At 39.6% G+C, this 16341-nt stretch overlaps 2 long non-coding RNA genes across 8 annotated transcripts; one reads left to right on the plus strand and one right to left on the minus strand.

Annotated features, from left to right (window-relative positions):
• Window positions 1–295: 295 nt before the first annotated feature.
• Window positions 296–6204, minus strand: LOC108959228. 7 transcript variants are annotated; one of them, XR_005548434.1, is made up of 6 exons: window positions 5719–6199; window positions 5532–5619; window positions 3718–5432; window positions 3568–3642; window positions 2116–2243; window positions 892–1248 (listed from the first exon to the last, which is right to left on the minus strand). It is a non-coding gene; the product is annotated as an uncharacterized LOC108959228 (long non-coding RNA). The 7 variants fall into 7 exon arrangements; XR_005548431.1 differs by adding an exon at window positions 296–603 and having other exon boundaries at window positions 709–1248; window positions 3718–6204; XR_005548433.1 differs by having other exon boundaries at window positions 3718–5619; window positions 5719–6200.
• Window positions 6205–10688: 4484 nt separating this feature from the next.
• LOC120292130 lies at window positions 10689–11902 on the plus strand. Its single transcript, XR_005549783.1, has 2 exons — window positions 10689–11392; window positions 11479–11902. It is a non-coding gene; the product is annotated as an uncharacterized LOC120292130 (long non-coding RNA).
• Window positions 11903–16341: the final 4439 nt, after the last annotated feature.

Raw genomic sequence — 16341 nt, forward strand, 5'->3', positions numbered from 1 at the left:
GGCTGAAGTTGATTGTTGATCCCTGGTGGGATAGAGCTAAAATATTGGATCAGTCGCAGGTCAGCCGCCAAAGCACAATGAATGGCCGGGGATTCCTACTCTAGCCTACGTGAAAACTCGTGTAATTTGTACCCAGCTAGGACTGTTATAAAATAATGTCTTTGGAGCAGCATTGAAGATTTCAAAGCAAGCATAGTAAAAAAAGAATGATATTGACTCTGCAATATGGTTTTCTAGTGCAACAAGGAATGATTATGCAAGTGTAGTAAAGTCCTAGTAAAAGACTCTGTACAGGGAATACTCTGCAGAAGTGCAGAAAGAACGCCAAAAGGGAAAGGATTTCCACCCGCATCTAATCATCTAATGTCAAAAGGAAAAAAAAATAAAAATGATATCGACTATGCAGAATCTGTGTTGTCCTTTGCTCACTATCGCAATGTAGGTTGCTAAATCAGCAAGTGTCAGCAACGAGCTTCGTTATAGAATCAAAGATGAAATATTTCTGGTGATATATGACGACACCGCACCATGCTTCACCGGAGAAAAATTGTTGGTTGGAAAGGAACTGACGGCTTTTGAACATGGAGATGAAGGGATGCGTACCTATCAAGCAACCCAGGACAGAAGTCATAATAATAGTTGACAGATGATGATGTTTTGAGGCTATGGCTATAATCTTATCCTGTCCGTAAATAGGAGAATAATTACTGTAAAACTCTTGATCATGGTCGATGTGGAAAAAATCACAATTAAGATGACAGCGGTATTCCTGAGATATATGGAGGACATAGGAGCAGACACCGTTCCGTAATTGTATGCACCTTCCCGACGGAGACCAGAGCGCAAACGAAAAAGCGAAACTGCAAAAAGGAAGAAGATGATATACAAGTATATACAAAAGGACAAGATCAATGATTGAACTAAAGAATTTGTGATGTCTATTTTTCCAGTTCTAAACATCCCAAAAAAATGAAAACAATGAGCAAGACCGTGTCTGCCACCTGATTGGTACAGTATGCCACCAGAGAGCCAAACTCTCGAGTTAAAGTAGTCCCTCTAATACAAAAATTGAATCACAGCCAATCCCAGAGCCCTGGCAGCCATTCCTTTTCCAACATGGAAAGATAAAAATGGCCTATGGCGTGATGAACGTTAACCAGCTAGGGGATCTGCAGTCGCGCCATATCTTTAGGCCTCTTTTTTGGGTCTTTGCTTATTCCGCTTCAAGTCAAAATTGGCGTCAGTCTCCTATATTCAAAGAAATTACATGTTATACCGTGCTTATTTATACAAATACATGACCGCCAGGATAACTAAGAAAGAAGACCTCAAACAAGGCCTTAGTTTTATGAGAGCACGTGAATTTAAAAACGGAGTTATATATTAAAATCGGTGCATTAGGCAATACGACAAATTTTTATTTTTTATCGACTTAATTCGCTTACCTAAAAATCTAATTACAATCTATCATGTTACTGAGTATGCCAATTTGTATATGACTAAAATGTGTGTGTGGCTCTACTGACATACAAATGTCAACTTTGTATTAAGCAGTCTCCCAACATATGAGGACATATTCTTGCCTAATATAAAGTGAACTTAGTCATGGCATGGACCCTGAGATGACTCCACCAAAAGGTTATGATTTGTTGGTCCCACTAGATTTTTGCACTATATTTAAATTAATTCAACCACACAAACATAGACTGAATTCCAAACCTATCACCTCAAACCAAATTGAAAATTTTCATTTTCTATCATCCATTTGTAATTTGTGGTCATGAAATTTCCATAGGATCGGGGGAGGATGATTGGCGGTGTCTCTTCGATGTTCATGGTCGCTTCTTAGGCTGGATTGGTGGGGTCGAGAATTAAGACCATACAAATCACGAGCATAGACTCATATTCTTCTTTGGCCAGACAGAAGAACTATTCTGGTCTTTTCTCAAATGATGGATTGTTTGTGCAAAACATACTTTCTTTAAGAGATCCGTGCAGCTATTTAGAAACTGCAGTCGAAGTTGTTCGACTATCTCATAGATCCTTTTACATACTTGAATAAGCATGACATGCACAGAAGAGTTAGCATTTCCTATATACTGAAAAGATCCTTACAGTAAACATGGGAATTGGGCGCTTCGAGTGGCTCTAACTCGGATGACCCAGATTGAGAGGGTCAGGCTCAAGTTGATTGGTGATCCTTGGTGGGATAGAGTTAAAATATTGGATACGTCGCATGTCAGCTGCCAAAGCAAAGCATATATGGTTTTCACCAAACGAGCTTCATTTAGACGGAACGGACATTTTGGGCTTGCCAGAAAGCATTTTCCAATTAAGTCAATGAAATAGCTGGAAATTCCCAGTCTAGCCCTTATGAAGACTCAAATTTAACCCGTGCCCAGCTAGGAGTGTATCAAAATAATTTCCTCGGAGCACCATTGAAGATCTCGAAGCAAGCATAGGAAAAAAAAAAACATGATGATATTGGCTCTCCAATATGGTTTTCTAGTGCAACAATGAATGATTATGCAAGAGTAGTAAAGTCCTAGTAAAAGACTCCGTACAAGGAATACTATGCAGAAGTGCAGGTAGAACGCCTAAGGGGAAAAGATTTTGAACCACATCTAAAGGCACGATTAGTAATATTTTTATTCTTAAGAATAATTTCTTTTGACAAATGTTTTTTTCTATTTCTATCCTCAAGAATATTTATAAATATTTTAAGTCGTTTGATAATTATGTAAAATTTCAGTTTTCAAAACAAAAATACGTTTGGTACAACCCCAAATATTTTTGACTTAGAATTTCTTCAAATTTATTAATAATTTTATTACATTTTTCTTTTTCTTCTCCTTGACAAGGGCCAGCAAGGTCGCCAACCTCGAGAAAGCCTCGTTGGCCCAACCTCGGGAGAGCCTCGTCGGCCAACGAGGTCCTCCCGAGCCTCGTAGTTGCTCAACAAGGCGACCTCGCCCAAATCTGGCAAGACCGAGCCTTGTTCAACCACTGGCAAGGCTTGTTCTCGCTTGACCACTGCAAGATCGGCCTTGCTCGACCACCACGAGGTCAAGCAACGCCACCACGGCAGCGCTGACCTTGCGGTGGCCAGGCAAGGCTCGGCCTCATCACATCTAGGCAAGTTCGAGTCTTGCCCAACCACGGCAAGGCTCCGGCAAGGTCGTCAGGCTTAGTATGGTCAGTCATCGGCCATTGCTAAGGTCGGCAACCGGCTAGGGAAGAAGAAAGGAAGAGAAAAAGAAAGAAAAGAAAGGGAAGAAAGAAAAAGAAAAGAAAATTTTGTTTCTTGAGTTATTTCTGAAAATTAAAAAAAAAATACTAAATGAATTTCTATTCCATTTCGGTTTCAGAAAACAAAATAACAGAAATACTTGTTCCCGAAAGCATTACAAACGCTCTCTAAATGACTCTATGAGGACTGTCTTAGGGGGAAAAAATGATACGGACTCTCTAGAATTCGTGTTCTCCTAGCCCACGATTGCAATGTGTAGCTAACTCAACAAGTGTCAGCTTCAAGCTTCATTTCAGCATAAGAGATGAGAAGTTAACCTGCCACCTACGGTATGTTCCCGTTGACGAGTCTGCCAACTTTTGTTCAATGATACATGACGAAACCGCACAATGCTGCATCGGAGAAGAAAAGGGTTGTTATAAATGAACTCAAACGAATTTGAACACGGGGACGAAGGAGACGCTTACCTATCAAACAATCCAAGAAAGGAGTCACATAATGGTTGGCTGAGGCTAATTTTTTTAAGCTATGGCTATAGCCTCTTCCATCATTTCGTCCCCATATAGGAGAGTTACTGCTCCACAATTCTTTAGGATCATCATAAGATAATCGCGATATTCCAAAGACATAGAGATGACATATAGCCACACATCTAGTACAGTATGAAATCATCCAACAAAAAGCCAAAAACATGCATGACAGCCAAATTGCAAAGGTATTTAAAAAAAAGACCTAACCAGAAAACTTATTAATTCAACTGGCCTAAGTTGGTTTTGGCCAGTTTTGACCAAATTTTTATGCAATTAAGACCTAATTGTAAAATATTTCTATCTAATTAAAGGGGCTAATGACAATCCAAATTCAACCAAATTAAACCAATTAAACCCTTACACTGATGATATATGTTATGCTTCAAACTTTGTATGGTGAGAATCTTAGCATTTTCGGATTAACAAGCATGATTATATATGCTTTTGGAGTTCACCTTTAATTAACATATATGCCACGTCTATCAGTTCAGCTTTCAATTGGAGGAATGACAGCGGCTCTGAGATTGGTTGTGATCCAGCATTTGACTAAGTTGTAGATATATCAAGCTGCACCAATCGATACTGGATATTAATTATATTAGTTCAATTTTGCTCATTGTTTTCATTTTCCAATGATAGTTTAGGATTTGGAAAAATAGACATGCATGTGTTCTACTCTACTTGCAGGATAAAAAAAACTGTTTGTTTAATATCCAGTGCCCGATTGGTGCGACTTGATATATCCAATCCTAAACCATCCCAGAAAATGAAAACAATGAGCAAAACTAAATCAATATAGATTAATATATCATACCCGATTGGTGCAGCTTGTTATATCCAAAACCCCACCAAATGCTGGATCACAGACAATCCCGGAGCCTCGGCAATATTCCTCCGATCAATGAGAGCTAAATCAATATACTCGACATAAATGTCTAATTAAAGGTGAACTCCAAAAACATGTATAATCATGCTCAACTTGAAAACACTAAGACTCTCAACGTGCGACATCTAAAGTGCAACGTATATCATCAGCATAAATGATTTAATTAATATAATTTGATCGAATTTGGACCGTTTCCTTTCAAATTAGCCCATTTCCCTTTAATTAGACAGAAATATTTGGTCAAAGCCGGCCAAACCCAACCTAGGCCAGCTAAATCAGCCAAACTAGTTGTCCTTTTTTTTTCATCTTTGCAATTGCGCTGTCATGTATATTTTCAACTTTTTGTCAAATGATTTCATACCGTATTAGATATGTGGCTATATGTCTTTTCTATTTCTCTGGAGTATCGCTATCATTTTAATTTCGATATACTCAGACCTTTGTTAAGAATTATGGACTAATTACCCTCTTACCAGACAAAACGATGAAAGGGGCTATAGCCATGCCTTCAAAAATCAGCCCCTACCATTACTGCAACTTCTCCTCTTGGATTGCTTGATAGGTAGGACCCTCTTCATCTCTGTTCAAATTCATTTGAATTCATTTCTAACAACCCTTCTCTTCTCCTACCTCTTCATCTCTGTTCAAATACATTTGAATTCATTTTTAACAACCCTTCTCTTCTCCGAAAGTGAAATATATTCAGGTTCGGTGGCACGGAATTGATTAAAGATTAGCATGGTGTTCCTGTAAACTAGTCTGCATCCTGTAAAAGTAGACTATGTTATAATAAGATGTTATAGAGAACTCAGCTTTTGATAGATATGTCCAATCTGCTTTAATTGCTGAAAAGAGAATAACTTACTCTCCATAAAACATAATCATGACACAAAGATCGTGCGTCTGAAAATGCGAATTGTGTGGTCCTATTAGAGAAATTCCAAGAGATGTACCTATATAGTGTTTGTCATTAGTTTGGCGGCACGCACGCACGCACGCACTACACCACCCAATTAGGTCATCTCAGTTCAAATGTAATCAAATTATTTAACTTGCTTCGGCGTCAGCATCGGGCGCATAGGCGGAGGCGGAGGCGGAGGCGTCAGAGTTAAGGGTGATGAAATCTGACACTGACAGAGGCAACCGGCGGAGGGGCGTCGGCATCAAAGTCGAGGGCAACGGAGGCAACCGGCGGAGGTAGAGGCGAAGGCGGAGGGCCGTCGGCGTCATGTTTTGCTGGAAGAGAGGCACGACTTTGCGAAGGGCAGAGAGAGGAGAGAGCAAAGCAGACGTCGCGAGAGGGAGGCAGAGGAGCATCGGCGACGTCGGCGTCGGAGTCAAGGTAGGGGGCGATGGAAGCAACCGGAGGAGGTGGAGGGGAGAGAGACAGAGAGGAGAGAGAGGAGAATGGGGAGAGAGACACAATGGAGAAGAGGAGAAAGACAGAGAGGAGAGAGACAATCTGTAGAGGAGAGCAGAGGAGAGAAAGCGTCAAAGCAGAATGTGTGCAGAGAGGTGGGCCACGGCCAGGTCCTCCCACGCGTTTGTTTGAAGTTGAAGTGGAGAAGTGAGCCGACATGAACTGACACGAGACACGTCAAAGCAGAATGTGTGCAAAGAGGTGGGCCACAGCCAGGTCCTCCCACGCGTTCGTTTGAAGTTGAAGTGGAGAAGTGAGCCGACATGAACTGACACGAGACATGTGTCACGCTCTGAATGGTTCAGAGTAAAAATTGTGTGGCACTTTTAAGGTACCCATTATTTTCTCACAACTGAGTCCTCCTTTCTCCTCTCCTTTTAAGCCTGGCCGACAAGCGCACATGGCCTCTGCCACCACCAGCTTTCCTGCCGACTTGGCCCCTGACCACGACTTTGGTCGTCACGAGAAAGGTTCTACCTCTGTACCTCCTCTCTCCCTTTTTGCAAACCGCATGCGACGCGTGAGGGAGGAGGAGGAGGGAAGAGGTCCACGGGCCCGGCCAAGGACAAAGGGGAAAATGGGCTGGGCCCAAACGAGAAAGAGGAAGAAGTGAAAAGAAAGAAGGCCAAGCCAGCCTGCTCCCGGCCTGATCTTGCTTTTTTTAAATAATTTCATTTCAATTTTAATACTAGCAATGCAAATACTCCTTATGTCTATATGTCATGAAATTTAATGAACACATGATGCATTTTAAAGAATTTTTTTTCATTTTTTAGAAATTAACTTCTAATTTTTTATTTTTACCAAAAAAATCTAATTTTTTATGCTATTAAGTCTCAAATAAAAATGATAAAATTTAGGTGTCAAATGCAACAAAGATTATGAGTTACCTATTACCTCAAAATCGGCTATGTGTCGCACATAATGAAGGATAACTAAGGCATGGGAGTAAATAAATAAATAAATAAAGGAAAGAAATAATCAAAATAAAAAGAAAAAGAAGAAATTCGCAAGAAAGTGGGTGGGTGGTGGGGTGGGGTGCCGGGGGAGATACTGAGGAGAGGGGCTTCGGCTTTAATTATTTTGGGCTTGATTTGGTCCTGGGAGTTTGGGCTTATTTGATAGCTTGGGCCAATTTGTTCCTTAGTGGGTTGGCCTTATGAGAAGATTAAGCGAAAAATTAAAAGCCAATCCACATAAATCTTAAAACTTGGAACCATAAATTTGAGACGGTTGTACGCACAACAAATAATCAAAGCGATTTAGAGAGAGAGAGAAAGAGGGAGAGAGAGCAAATAAAAGACCCCGGTGATGGCTCGGGGAGGTGGAGAATGTTCTCTTTATATGTTTTTCCATAGCGTAGACAATGCGCAATTCACGATATTTGATTAAGCAAAAGATTAAAAGCCAATCCATATAAATCCCATAACCTAGATTCTCAATATTACAAACCAAACACCGTCGTGATGTATACTTTGTTCTTGACAGAAGCACAATAGATGAACAAAGCGATTTATACAAAGAGAGGAGTGAATACAAGAAGGAGATGCCCTGTGTGGGGAAAATTATCAAAAAGTCACAAATTAATTACATCATGCTACCAACCCAAAAAAAAAAATTGCATCATGCCAATTCATTCTTAAACCCATTTTTTTGGCCAATTGAATTCCAAATTTTTGCATTTGTGTTAATTGAATCCATCCAACCAATTTTAACTAACGTCGACTGTTCTACATGGCACATATCACGTTGATGTGAATAAATTTTAATGAATATTTTATTTTTGGAATTATTTATTTTTCTTTTCCTTTTTTTTTCTTTCCTTCCTTCTTCTTCCAATCAATCGAGTTTCGTGACCAGCTAAGGGCGAGAGGTGGCTTAGTTGACAATTGATTTCATTAGTCCAGTAAAGTGTTCCTTCTTATAAAGATTAAAAAAAAAAAAAAAAGCAAAGTAGCAAAAGTAAAAAAGTGGATAAATAGATTAGCAATCAATAAAATCTATTGAAAAAAAAAAAACATTATAAATTTATAAATAAATAAATAAAGGAGGAGCCTGCGGACTGGCCCACGCAAGGGCGTTGCCCGCACGCCTCTCCCATACGGCCCAACTCCTATTTCCCTTCACTTCTCCCAGCCACAACCCACACGTGAAGCCAAAGCCCAGTTCGGTCCGCCCAGCCCGCATGTCATTTCACTCTCTCTCGTATAGCCCAAAACTCTCTATTCCTCTAGTCCAGCATGGCGTTTCTCCGTCTCCCTCTCCCTCTTTCATTTGGCCCGAGATTTGAACCAGTGGTTCTTTGCTTTCAGGGTCCTCAAGGTCACAAGGAAGAAGCTCGTTGTACAGGATTGACATGACAACCTCAAAATAATCGAAAGATTTGAGCGTACAATCCACAGTAGCCTCGACAAACCTCACTCCTTCCTTTGAACAATTGATCTAAAGCTCGCCTAGGACAGATTCCATTAGCCTCCCGGCAATAGAATAATATGAAACTAGTGCCTTGGCATCAGGGTTGTGTCTGAAGACATGGAGCTTCTGGGCCTTGCATCTCAAGATCGATATCCTATCTATGACCAAGAGATCCAATACATGCGACAGAGTTTTTTTCGGATGGTTTGACAAAGGAATCACTCAATCGAATAACCAATATAGCCATGAAATATAGTACCAGTGAATATGAGGAGCTTAGAAGCATAGGTTTGAGGAAGAGGACTATTGATCATGCACCATTTTATAAGGGGAAATTTCAAATAAGGGTCTGAAATATCATCACTTTTTCAAATAAGGATCTTAAAAGGGTATTGTTTCAAATTCAAATAAAGGTCCAGAGTGTCATCATTTTTTTTTTCAAATAAAGACATAATGTGAATTTTATTTCAAATAAGGGCTTGAAATGATCATATCAATCTCAAAAAGGGCATGAACACACTAACTAGTGAAGGGCAATTTCATCTTTCAAATTTTAATTTTTTTCCTTTTTCTTTTTTTCTCTCTATTTTTTTCTCTTGATAAAAAAACTTCAATTAAAAAAAAAAAAGCAAAAATATAGGCGAGAGGGCTCCCTCCCACCTATGGCCACCACTCCATCATTGGTGGGGCGACAGCAATGGTCAACAAGGTTGCTAGTGCTTGGATAAAGGCTGGCGACCCTCACTGACCAAAGGTGAGAGTTAATAGGCCCTCGCCTGAAACAGGAGAGGGCAGCAGCCCTCTCCCAAATTTGGGCAAGGTCACCCACCCTCACCTAGGTCTAGTGAAAGGATAGCTTTTGCTTCCTTGTGTACGTCAATCATTCTATCTTTATCAAACATTTTAAGAAAAAAATTTGTTTAGAATAAGTTTTGATTTCAAGAAATTGAAAATTACAGTCCTTGTTATTTGCTTATTTAATAAGTATTTTTAGAGTTCTGCTTAAAAAAAAAAAAGGGTTAATACCTTGAAAAACCCCAAACTGGTACACTTGTGACAAATTTACCCCAAATTATTTTTTGGACCGTGAAAAATCCCAAACTAGTGAACTTGTGACAAATTTACCCTGACTGATCATAAAAAATCATAAACTGGTACATTTATGACAAATTTACCCCAAACTAATTTATTCAACTGCAAAAAACCTTAAACTGGTAAATTTGTGACAAATATACCCTATGCTAAATTGGATTAATACCACAAAAATATCATAAAAATTGTAAACTGTGACAAACAGAGTGTAAAATCCTAAATTGGTATACTGGTTAACTGTCACGTGTTATTTAACTTAATAATTTGAGAATAAAATTTAACGAAAACTAACATAGGGTAAATTTGTCACAAGTGTATCAGTTTGGGGTAAATTTGTCAAAAGTATACCAGTTTGGGGTTTTTAGTGGTAAAAAAAATAGTTTTTGGTAAATTTGTCACAAGTGTACCAGTTTGGAGTTTTTCAAGGTATTAACCCTTAAAAAAGCATCATTTTGGAAAAGCATATAACAAGGATTATTAAGTACTTAAATTGACTATCTGTTTATTTATAGAGTTTAATTGCAGGGCCATGACAAGAGATTTAACCTCTTCAAACAGTAATGGGAAAGAGATTCCAAATACTTTCTATATCATTTGACAAGTTAGAGTCGATCATGTCTTTTAAATTGGAACTTACTCACCCCAAATATTATTGATGCTTTTTCTTATCTTTTTAATTATAGACTTATTTTTACGAAATGAGCCATTGATATCCCCAAAATGCAAGTAATTCGAGCCCTACTAGTCATAGATTCAATTAAAAAGCTCTTGTTCATTTGCAACATATATTTGATTGTGCCATTTGCAACATATATTTGATTGTGCTGGATAGCTCTAGCTTTACTCCTATTAGCACTGTGGGATAGTGACGGTTCGGTCAAAACAAATAGTAGTTCCCACTTGAACCGGACATCCGTTGTAGGCATAAACTTATGCCTAGGAATGATTGTTTACGCCATTCTCCCATTCCCCTTTATATTTTAATAATAAAAGAAACCTGAAGTCCCATGGCGTTTGTTGGGGTCTTATTTTTGTTTTCATTTGATCACCACCTACTCAATTATCAACAGACTTTTTTTTTTTTTTTACGAGAAACAAAGCTGATATTATTAGATACTATGCGAAGGTAATACATCAAGAGCATCAGTACATAGAAGATCCAAAAGAGCAGAGGAGGGACTAGACACCCAGTTGATAGGAAGGAAATCAAAACGATGAGCTTTTGCTACCCAGTTAGCAACCCGATTAGAATTCCTATTACAGTGAGCTAAAGAGAGACCCGAAATAGTCTTCAATTTGTGCTTGGCCCAGTCCACAAGGGGATCCACTAACCAATTTAAAATAGAGGACGACAGTACACTGTCCACTAGCAACCGACAGTCAGATAAAAAAATCAATTCTTTTTCTGGGGACTTTGGGATTAGGGTTGAAGAGATAAAATCTAGGGTTTCAACCAAAGCGACGGCCTCGGCTTGCTCAGCCGAGCTTACCTCAATATGTTTTGCAAAGCCATCTCGAATCATCCCAAAAGAATCTCTGCAGACACAAGCAATAGCAGCCCGAGGTCTTGATCTTGGATGCTGAAGACCAAAAGGAGCAGATCTGGTCTGCGAGGAGTTGAAGCCTACTGTCGTTCTCTCTCCACATGGGGTGTGGCCCATTGCCGAGGGTAAAGGTCTGCTTGAGGCTCGATGCGAGGGACGAGGTCTGGGATGCGGGGATTCGCCTGCTTCACCAACCCAGACGCGTGGATCCATCCTGCCTTCTTCCCTCTCTTCCAATTCATAATGCCTTCCATGGTGAGGGTCGGCAATGGTACTAAGCTGTTGTTGCTGTGGTGGGTATTCAGATCTGGTAGATCTGAGGTTTCCTTCTTCGGTTTCAGAGGCAGCAGACGTGCCGAGAGTCAGAGGAAAGTCCTCTGATTCTTCTGAATCGCAAGGCTTGCCATGGTGAGCGTCTTTCTTGGGTCTTCCGAGCTGCAGAGTCAAACGCAAAGCGAACTAGTCACGGGCTGGATCCATATGACACGGCCCAACAGATGGACGCATTTTAGAAGTTTCTCAAGCACTGGGCGTGACGAGCAAATGACCCTTGAGCTTCCCAAAACCCTAGGCCCTCTTGAGTGATATTGTACAACTATGTAATGATTAGGGAATATTTAAACCCCACCGTTAGATCTAAGAAGAGATCTATGGCTGAGATTGGCCCCGTACTTGTATATATAGGGTCTCTTCCCCTAAGTTTTATGATCCCATTCACAAGTGAACAAACATTATTGAGCTTTTCTTTCCAAAAATACTCTCTAATCCCTTGTAAGTTGAGGCCGCATGAGCGAAGAAACCTAGATCCATCATTCTCACTTTATTTTTTCACTATGTATAGCTTAATTTAACCACACAAACCATAGATTGAATTCACAATCCATCACTAGAAACCATAACTTTGAAAATTCTATTTTTCATAAATAAATAAATAAAAAATGAATCGAATACCTTTCAAGATTTACAGTCAGTTGACATAATGGCAGACCATTTGTTGAATCAGTCTCTCTTAACACACACAATCACAATTTAGGTCGCCAAATCAACAAGTGTCAACAATAAACTTCATTGCAAAATCAAAGCTGAAACTTTTTTTCTGGTGATACATAATGAAAACGCACGATATTTCGTTGGTAAGAAAGAAACTCGGATGCTTTCGACAATAGAGATGAAGGGCATGCATACCTATCATGCAACCCAAGAGAGAAGTCATAGTAATAATTGATTGCCATCAGTTCTCAGCTCTTGCGGGCGGGAGGATGCGAGATCGCCACTTGAATTGCCAAAGGTGGCCCTAGTCCGAGCTTAAGTAGCTATGCCAAAGCATGTGCAGTCGTGGCGGAGGCCACTACCAATGATGAAGCTTGTCTATGATTGCGTCGGAGGGTTCTACGACATGGCAATAATCCTGTCCTTTTGAAGTGTATCAAAGTTAGATCATTGCCAATCCTCAGCCATTCCTCCTCGAGAGCCAAACCGATTAGGTCTTGTACATGAAGAGGTGAACTCCAAAGCTACACAAGACCAAGACCATGATTCCCAAAAATATGAAGCGTCAACAATTAACCTGCAAAATAAAACGCAAGTTTGTCCGCAAAATAAGACGCAAGTTTGTCTCATTATGATGCAGTAAATTCTCGGAAGCGAAATATATTGAGGTGGTATTAGACCTTTAGCAATGGCATGAAATTGCGTAGAGATTTGCATTTTGATCTCCTGTTGACCGACTTGCATCGTATGAGATATCATAGAGAACTTGGTAGTGATTTAATCCCATGACTTTTGGCATTAGTAGATCTTCAAATTTCAGATTTCAATTTGTTTAGTTGGAAGCAGATTTATGATGCCAAATCGGCTGGATCTTACAATTAAATAACCAGAAAAATCAACAAGAAACATCAAAGATTGTCGGTACCTACATTCATGCGAAGACTATTAATAATCCACCAATAATTGGAGTGTGAGTGTTTGCTACACTTAGATTATGCCCAATTTCAAAAGTGTTTATAAAAACACAACTTAATTTGAATGAAAAACTCACTGCACAAATCAAGGAATGGACAAGCTCCGACACAAGAACGTCTTCCACGTTCCTTTTTTTCCTTTTACCGCGCGGCGTCTCTTTTTCCCTTGTGCGGCTGCGGCTTCTCCATGAAAAAGAAGAATAATAGCAATGCCCTTTTTCTTATAATTCTTCTCTTTCTTTCTCTTATAAGGACTTGATTTTGGATAGGGATCCACCGAATTTTAAATTCACTTTTTCTTCTTTGTGTGGCTTTTAGATTTTTATTTTGATCGGTGTGAGGCTTTTAAATTAGATGCTTAATGTTTAAAATATAAGATAAAGTCCAAATAGGCAATCAAACAATTCTTGGATCAAATCGATAAATATCTCTAAGAACATGATGACTTCTTACCACCGGCTGTGGTGACCTAGTTGGATAAGAGTTCCCATGATATCTACCCAGGACAGAGGAGTTCGAATCCCGCAGGACGTACGGGATCTTAAGTGCAACGTCGGGGTGATAAGTAATTCCTAGCATCACCCCAGGGTTTACCTGCCGGCTGAGGTATCAAAAAAAAAAAACATGATGACTTCTTATCTAATCGATAATTCCAATCCATATCATCCAATTCGATTTGGATTTCATGCACTAGTCAAATAACACAAATTGTGCTGAAAAGAGAATGACTTACCATCCAAATAATTCGATCAAGAGACAAAAATGGCATATGCTTTGCGTGATGAACGTTAACTAGATATCTCCTTCAATCCGGATGGTTAGGCCCTGTTTGGTAACCATCCAAACATTGCCAAATTCTAATTCTTTGTTCCTGAGAGTAGTTTGAGAACATAATCGCGTTTGGTAAAATTTTTGTTCCCGGGAACAGATTTGGAGTAGAATTGAGAACAAAAAAAAATTGATTCTTGTTCCAAAATTAGAAAAAAGAATAAAAAAAAGTGGAAGAAAAGTGGAAGCTCAAGTCTCTCCCCTCCTCTCCTCTGTTGCCGTACACCACCGTCTGCCACCACCATCCACCGTCCGCCGCCGCCATCCACCAGTTGCCGGCAACCAGTCCGGCGAGCTCACCGGAGGCTCGCCAGGCTAGGCGGAGGTCCGACAAGGCTGGGCGAGCCTCACAGGTGGCCAGGCGGGCCTCATCTGGCCTCGGCGAGCCTCACCCAGCCCCGCCGGTGGCCAGGCGAGCCTCGCCCAGCTACCAGCGAGGCTCGGCCGACTAGGGGCTCTGGTGAGGTCGCCGGTCCAACGACCGACCTGAAGAAGAAGAAGAAGAAGAAGAAGAAGAGGAGGAGGAGGAAAAAAAAAAGGAAAAGGGAACAAAAGAAAATTAAAAAAATTAAAAAAATATATAAAAAATATTTAAAAATTAAAATAAATTGATTTGGAACGTAATCAATTAGCACGATACCAAATGCAATTCTATTCCAAAATCAGACATCTTGGACAGTTACTCAATGGCTTAAAATGTTTAGAATCTATTCCCGAGAACAGAATTAAAAAAAAAATCATTTATGATCATAATCTACTTGAGAACAAAATCGTTACCAAACGCGCCCTTACAGACCCCAAGGGATTTGCAATCACACCTTATCTTTGGGCCTCTTTTTGGGCTTTTGAACAGAATAAAAAAAAAATCATTTCTGATTAGAATCTACTCCTATAACAAAATCGTTACCAAACGTGCTCTTACAGACCCCAAGGAATTTGCAGTCACACCTTATCTTTGGGCCTCTTTTTGGGCTTTTGCTTATTCCACTTCACGTCCAAAATTGGCGTCAAAAGAAATTACATGTGACTCGTGTTGTGTCTATACAAATAGTTGACAACTAGGATGACTGAGAAAGAAGATTCTAGACATGGCCTTTGTTTCCAATGTTATGGAGAGCACCCGAATATAAAAATGAACAGTGCTGGATATATTAAAATCGATATGTTGTTAAGTGATGTGGCGAATTGATATTGAGTATCGATATAATTCACTTACTTGAAAGCTTAGCAATAATCTGTCATGTTATTGAGTATGCCAAGTTGTATATTAATAGTATATATACAGCACTACTATTGAGCATAAGTCAACTTTGTATTAAGCACTCTCCTAAGTCCTTGTACGAGGAATTACTCTTGCCTAATAAAAATTGAACTTAGTCATGGTTATGATTTGTCTAACCCACTTTATTTTTGCACTATATTTAGCTTAATTTGACCGCACAAACTATAGACTAAATTCACAACCTATCACCTCAAACCACAATTGAAAATTTTCTTTTTCAGTAGAAAAGATCGAATATTATATACCTTTGATTACACAACTTCAAAGAAATCCATTCAAGATTTACAGATACAATACGTAAGATCAATTGATATAATAGTAGGCCATTTGTTAAATCAATATCTCTTAACATGCATTTCACGATTACAGAGGCATTCAGCCACCATTGCCATCTTGTCTTGCTATATTGATAACAAAGTTATGGAGAAACCAATCATGACTTGAAAATGTTTTTAACCCTCGTGCATTGAGATCCTTGAAAACATAATCATTTCTATCATCCATTTGCAAATCGTGGGATCGTGCCTTTTCCTTAGGATCAGGGGAGGACGATTGGAGGTGTCTCTCCAATGTTCATGGTCGATCGGTAGGCTGGATTGGTGGGGCCCGGATTAAGACCCCACAAATCACGCGTATAGTCATTCTTCTCTGGCCAGACAAAAAGAAGAACTATGCTGGCCTCTTTTCAAATGAGAGATTAATGTGCAAAACATATTTTCTTTAAGAGATTTGTGCTGCTATTTAAAAAATGGAACAGAAGTTGTTGGACACTCTCAGAGATCCTTTCACATGCTTCAATGAGCATGACACACACACAGAGAAGAGTTAGCATTTTTTACATAGTGAAAAGATCCTTACTGTAAAATATGGGATTTGGGCGCTTCAAGTGGCTCTAACTCGGGCTAAATAAGCACTGATGATCCAGATTGAGAGGTCAGGCTGAAGTTGATTGGTGATCCTAGGTGGGATAGAGCTAAAATATCGGATCCATCGAATGTCAGCCGCCAAAGCACAATGAATGGCCAGGATTTTCTAGTCTAGCCTCGCATGCAACCTGTGCCCGCCCAGTTAGGACTGTATAATAATAATTTCCTTCGAGCACCATTGAAGATATCGAAACAAGCATAGGG

This window comes from Eucalyptus grandis, chromosome 1 (assembly GCF_016545825.1).
Source record: "Eucalyptus grandis isolate ANBG69807.140 chromosome 1, ASM1654582v1, whole genome shotgun sequence".
Classification (NCBI taxonomy): domain Eukaryota; kingdom Viridiplantae; phylum Streptophyta; class Magnoliopsida; order Myrtales; family Myrtaceae; genus Eucalyptus; species Eucalyptus grandis.